General features: G+C 43.2%; 1 pseudogene; it reads right to left on the bottom strand.

The window, feature by feature from the left end:
• Window positions 1-2854: 2854 nt before the first annotated feature.
• Window positions 2855-6000, bottom strand: part of LOC111959511 (rab3 GTPase-activating protein catalytic subunit-like) — a 66002-nt pseudogene continuing 62856 nt past the window's right edge.

The following is a 6000-nucleotide window of genomic DNA, read 5'->3' as shown; positions in this document are numbered from 1 at the left end:
GAAATAACACATATGGAATCATGTAGTAACCAAAAAAGTGTTAAACAAATCAAAATATATTTTATATTTGAGACTCTTCAAAGTAGACACACTCTTGGCATTCTCTCAACCAGCTTCACCTCGAATGATTTTCCAACAGTCTTGAAGGAGTTCCCACATATGCTGAGCACTTGTTTGCTGCTTTTCCTTTACTCTGCGGTCCGACTCATCCCAAACCATCTCAATTTGGATGAGTTCAGGGGATTGTGGAGGCCAGGTCAACTGATGCAGCACTCCATCACTCCCCTTCTTGGTCAAATAGCCCTTACACAGCCTGGAGGTGAGTTGGGTTATTGTCCTGTTGAAAAACAAATTATAGTCCCACTAAGCTCAAACAAGATGGGATGGCGTATTGCTGCAGAATGCTGTGGTAGCCAAGTGTGCCTTGAATTCTAAATATATATCACAGACAGTGTCACCAGCAAAGCACCCCCACACCATTACACCTCCTCCTCCATGCTTTAAGGTGGGAAATACACATGCAGAGATCATCCATTTACCCAGACTTTGGCTACTGTTCACCTCCGATCACCTACTCTACACTGCGTTTGGAACCAAAAATGTCCAATTTGGACTCCAGACCAAAGGACAGATTTCCACCGGTCTCATGTGCATTGCGTGTGTTTCTTGGCCCAAGCAAGTCTCATTTTCTTATTGGTGTCATTTAGTAGTGGTTTCTTTGCAGCAAAATTGACCACGAAGGCCTGATTCATGCAGTCTCCTCTGAACAGTTGATGTTGAGATGTGTCTGTTACTTGAACTCTGTGAAGCATTTATTTGGGCTGCAGTTTCTGAGGCTGGTAACTCTAATGAACGTATCCTCTGCAGCAGAGGTAACTCTGGGTCTTCCTTTCCTGTGGTGGTCCTCATGAGAGCCAGTTTCATCATAGCGCTTGACAGTTTTTGCTAATGCACTTTAAGAAACTTTAAAAGTTCTTGAAATTTTCCTTATTGACTGACCTTCATGTCTTAAAGTAATAATGGAGTGTCATTTCTCTTTGCTTATTTGAGCTGTTCTTGCCATAATATGGACTTGGTCTTTTACCAAATAGGGCTATCTTCTGTAAACCCACCCTACTTTGTCACAACACAACTGATGGGCTCAAATGCATTAAGGAGGAAAGAAATTCAACAAATTAACAGGTGTGCCTTGTTAAAAGTGAATTGAAGTGCATTCCAGGTGACTACCCCATGAAGCTGGTTGAGAGAGTGCCAAGAGTGTGCAAAGCTGTCATCAAGGGTGGCTAATCGAATAATATATTTGGATTTGTTAACACTTTTTTGGTTACTACATGATTCCATATGTGATATTTTATAGTTTTGATGTCTTCACTAATATTCTACAATGTAGAAAATAGGAAGATTTTTTTTTTTGAATGAGTAGGTGCTCTAAAACTTTTGACCGGTAGTGTATAATTGCACTTTCCACCAGGATTCAATACATTTTTAAGTGACAAGGGAAAACCTATAGTAATTGCATGTATATCAATAAGCATTGATATGGTGAGAAATTCTTTAAAGTGGCAATCAGCAGTTGAAACAATAACGACGCGTTTTCCCCACCACTGTTTTGCTAAAAAGTTGAGGGATGGTGCTGGAGAAATGGAACCACTCTCAAATTCATAGACAGAGCTATGGATGCAAGGACTGACCATCCATGATATTAAAATGATCGTTTTAATCACGGTTTGTTCAAATGTACATGTTTACAAGCATTGGAGTAAAACAAGCTTATATTTTGGGTTCTGATGGGGTACAACAGTTGAACTAAGCTCATGAGGCAATTATAAATTATATTCTTCAAGAATCAATGGGTACATATCAAAAATGTAAAAGTCAAAAAAATTGATGTAGCAACGGGAGATTGGCCCTTTAAGACGTGGGAAACAAATTAACTGCATACTGTAAAGTGCGATGGGCAGTGTGAGTGTCTGGGCCTACAGAACAGACAGAGAGCGCTGTGAGTACCTAAGAGATGACAGCTTTCAACCAATGACTGATTGGGCAACACTGGTAAGCCACAAATGATCACAATCAAGTGGAAGGGAAAAATAAATGATAGTCGTGCTATGCTAATTAGCCTAAGAGAGATGGGTCAAGAGAAATATCCTCATTTTGGTTTCTTCCCAAACTAATTTTCTGCCACATTATCACACCAAGAGGGTACAGTAATTTCTCCTGGTATATTTTTTGTCAGAGCTATGCAACATAAAAGCATGAGATTTATTTTACTACAGTAAGTTCAGGTCCCAGGTGAGTGGTGTATTTTGTACTTAAACCCCAAACAAAAAATAATAAATAATAAAATAGGCAAAATCAACAATGAAATGAACAATAATAAGACAAGAAAGTAAACAGATACAATTCAAGGGATTCCAAATAAGTGAAAATGTTCACAACACAGATATCAGACCAAGACGTATACTTTCCTCTCGCTCACCGAACTGAATGAACTACAATTACCTCAATGGGGGGAGAGACTTAAACCAGCATAGACAGTAGCCCTCTGGGAACCAACCAACAGTCTGATATGAGTCGTTGCACAGAGTGATAATGTCATGAGTATGGGCCACTCGCCGACCTCCGTTCTGTTTCTCTGATGTTCCCAGGAGACCACTGAGATGGTGCTAGAGCCCTGAGATGGGTGGAGCTTTCAGTGTTGAACCAATCAAACCACATATTCTCCCATAGCTCCACCCGTAATGCAATGCAGCACACACAGCCTTACTTCAATCACTGACCATAGAGCCCAAATGCACATCCGACCTACCAACAAAACTCCCTGGTTCATCTTCCAGACCAGTCCCTATCTCTCTCAGAAAAAGGAGGTGTCGGATGAGAAGGCCCCAACCAGCCTGAATTCGTCTCTCATCAGGACACAGATGAGGCGTTGGGGGAGGGCCTTGGAGTAGGGCACAGGCCGCGGGACACACGTACGCAGCAGGATCTCACGCCCTGCAGGGGGAGGAAAATCTGGCACACTGGCACCTCCCAATGGCTTTCTGTCATCAGTGCAACCCCCACGTCCTGTGTCTTCCTCCAATGGAGCCAATAAAGCAGCCTGTGGGGGTGGAGCAAACAGAGGGGAGAAGTCAAGGTGGCTAACATTCAGGTCGACACAAAATGGAGAATGCAGAGCCCAATACACAGTAGACTTTCCGTAAAAAAGCCAAATAAAATGTGGAACTGGGCCACAATATATTTTTAGGCAGTCTAAGCATGATCTTAGTAACATACTACACTCCTCCAATGAGAGTATGACACCTGAGACTAAGGAAAACATACAACTCATTCTATTGCTCCATATTCTAAGTCATGGGGGAATGAAACAACCTTGACAGTGATCAGAGCTGGCGCAAGAGAAAGCGACTGTACGGGAAAACGACAACGGCAAATTAACACAATCTATTTTTACTGAGCAGCAACAAATTACATAAATTAGCGAGCTGATTACAAATTAACAAATGCCTGCTCACATCTCCCAAAATCTTGTCTAAGGCGAGGAAAGGTAAAGAGACATTTAGTGGGCTGGAGCGATGTGGTGCTTGCTTCCAGATCAATGTTTGCATTTGTTTCAGTGGGGCACAGCATAACCCTGGAGGGATACAAACACAACAAAGCCACACTATGCTAATATCTAAAGCCAACTGGGATCAAACACAACAACCTACCAAAACACTTAAACTATAAAACCAGCAGACCCCTTCACTTTTTCCACATTTTTGTACTTATTCTAAATGGATTCAATTGTTATTTACCCCTCATCAATCTACACACAATACCCCATAATGACAAAGCAAAAACATTTTTATTAAACATTTTGGCAAAAGATTTAATATCACATTCACATAAGTATTCAGACCCTTTACTCAGTACATTGCTGAAGCACCTTTGACAGCGATTTCAGCCTTGATTCTTCTTAGGAATGACGATGCAGGCTTGGCACACCTGTATCTGGAGAGTTTCTCCCATTCTTCTCTGCAGATCCTCTCAAGCTCTGTCAGGTTGGATGACAAGCGTCGCTGCACAGCTATTTTCAGGTCTCTCAGGAAATGTTAGATCGGGTTCAAGTCCGGGCCACTCAAGGACATTCAGAGACTTGTCCCAAAGCCACTCCTGCGTAGTCTTGGCTGTGTGTTTAGGGTCGTTGTCCTGTTGGAAGGTAAACCTTCACCCCAGTCTGAGGTGCTGAGCGCTCTGAAGCAAGTTTTCATCAAGAATCTCTCTATACTCTGCTCCATTCATCTTTCTCATGTCTCCCAGTCCCTGCAGCTGAAAACCTTCCCCACAGCAAGATGCTGTCACTACCATGCTTCACCGTAGGGATGGTGTCAGGTTTCCTCCAGACGTGACGCTTGGCATTCTGGCCAAAGAGTTCAATCTTGGTTTTATCAGACCGGATAATCTTGTTTCTCATAGACTGAGTCCTTTAGGTGGCTTTTGGCAAACTCCAAGTGGGCTGTCATGTGCATTTTACTGAAGAGTGGCTTCCCTCTGGCCACTCTACCATAAAGGCCTGATTGGTGGAGTGCTGCAGAGATAGTTGTCCTTCTGGAAGGTTCTCCCATCTCCACAGAGGAACTCTAGAGCTCTGTCAGAGTTACTATCAGGTTCTTGTTCACCTTCCTGTGACGACCCTCCCACTCTGTCTACCGTTTTCTCTCTCTTTGCTCTTGTTTCCTTATTAGGATGCCGGTGGGCGGAGTTGGGAGGGTCGTCAGCTACATGGGAAACACCTGGGCCCACTCTCCCAGGATAAATACACCACTTCCCCATTCATGGGGGAGACTCTCTCCATGTAGACACCTTGATAGATTCGGTTATGTTTCATGGTGCTTTTTGGTTGTTTGTTTTAGCATCTTTCAACACCCTGCATTATCACATTCATGCATGCAAGACATTCACTTACACTACTGATTACTGATTACACACACCATTGTATWTTATACCTAGTTTCTTTATCTAATAAATATATTTTGTTACTCCTTATCTCCACGTGGTCTCCCTTTTGTTACGGGCTCTGAGCCGGTTCGTGACAAGTGGGGGCTCATCCGGGATCTTTTGAACGTATTGGTTTGGGAGAACGTGGAGGTACGTGTTTGGTTTGCATATGTTGTTTGAGTTTGATAGGCMCAGTATTGGTTGCCTTTGTTGTTTGGTTTGTGTGCTGCATTGGAGAGAGTATAATGGTTAGTTTCCAGGCCCTGCCCAGCCTGGAAACTCTTGTTCTACTTTCTGTTGGGACATCGGTCTGAGGAGGTGACTGTGTACCTCAGTGGGAGATTTGGGTAGGGTAGTGGAACTTGCTACCTGGAGCTATAGCCTTTTACCCCTGATAGGCTTAGCGACGTGTTTCCTTTTTGGAATATGTTGGGCATGGWTAATGTTTGTTATTTTTGTGTGGTGTCTGTGGACTGAGCAGTTGTCTCGGGGGCACATCCGTGGCTTGGTGGAATCTGCCAGCGTGCTGGGGGGTTTATTWCCTTGCCAGCGGGCTACAGTGCGTAAATACCCACCGCAAATCCGCACGAAGACTAGGGTTGAGTTATTGTAGGTTTTGGGGAAGCTCCGTATCTCATCTCTCTTCTGTGGTGCTCAGGGTGATTGTCATTTCTCTGGTTGTGGTCTGGTGTGCTCAGCAGAGGGGAAGAGTGAGAATATTTTTTTTGACTATGGCGTCTTATGTAGATGAGTTCATTCGCTTTCCATCAGAGGAATTGTTAGAATTAGGTACTAAAGAACAGCTGTTGAAAATCGCTGAACACTACAAGGTTGAAATTAGTGATAAACGTCTAAAGAATTCTATTAGGTTGATATTGAAGGCCAATCTGATGGAGAGTGGTATTCTTGAAGTTATCACTGGGCCAGTCTCTGCTGAGGGGTCATCTCCCCGTAACGTTGCAATGGCCATTCCATCGGTTAGTCCTAGTAGTCTTCTTTTTGAACAGCAGAAAGAACTGC

This window comes from Salvelinus sp. IW2-2015, linkage group LG36, assembly GCF_002910315.2.
Source record: "Salvelinus sp. IW2-2015 linkage group LG36, ASM291031v2, whole genome shotgun sequence".
Classification (NCBI taxonomy): Eukaryota; Metazoa; Chordata; class Actinopteri; order Salmoniformes; family Salmonidae; genus Salvelinus; species Salvelinus sp. IW2-2015.
The sequence above is the reverse complement of the archived record's forward strand: the minus strand, read 5'-3'. Positions and strand labels throughout refer to the sequence as shown.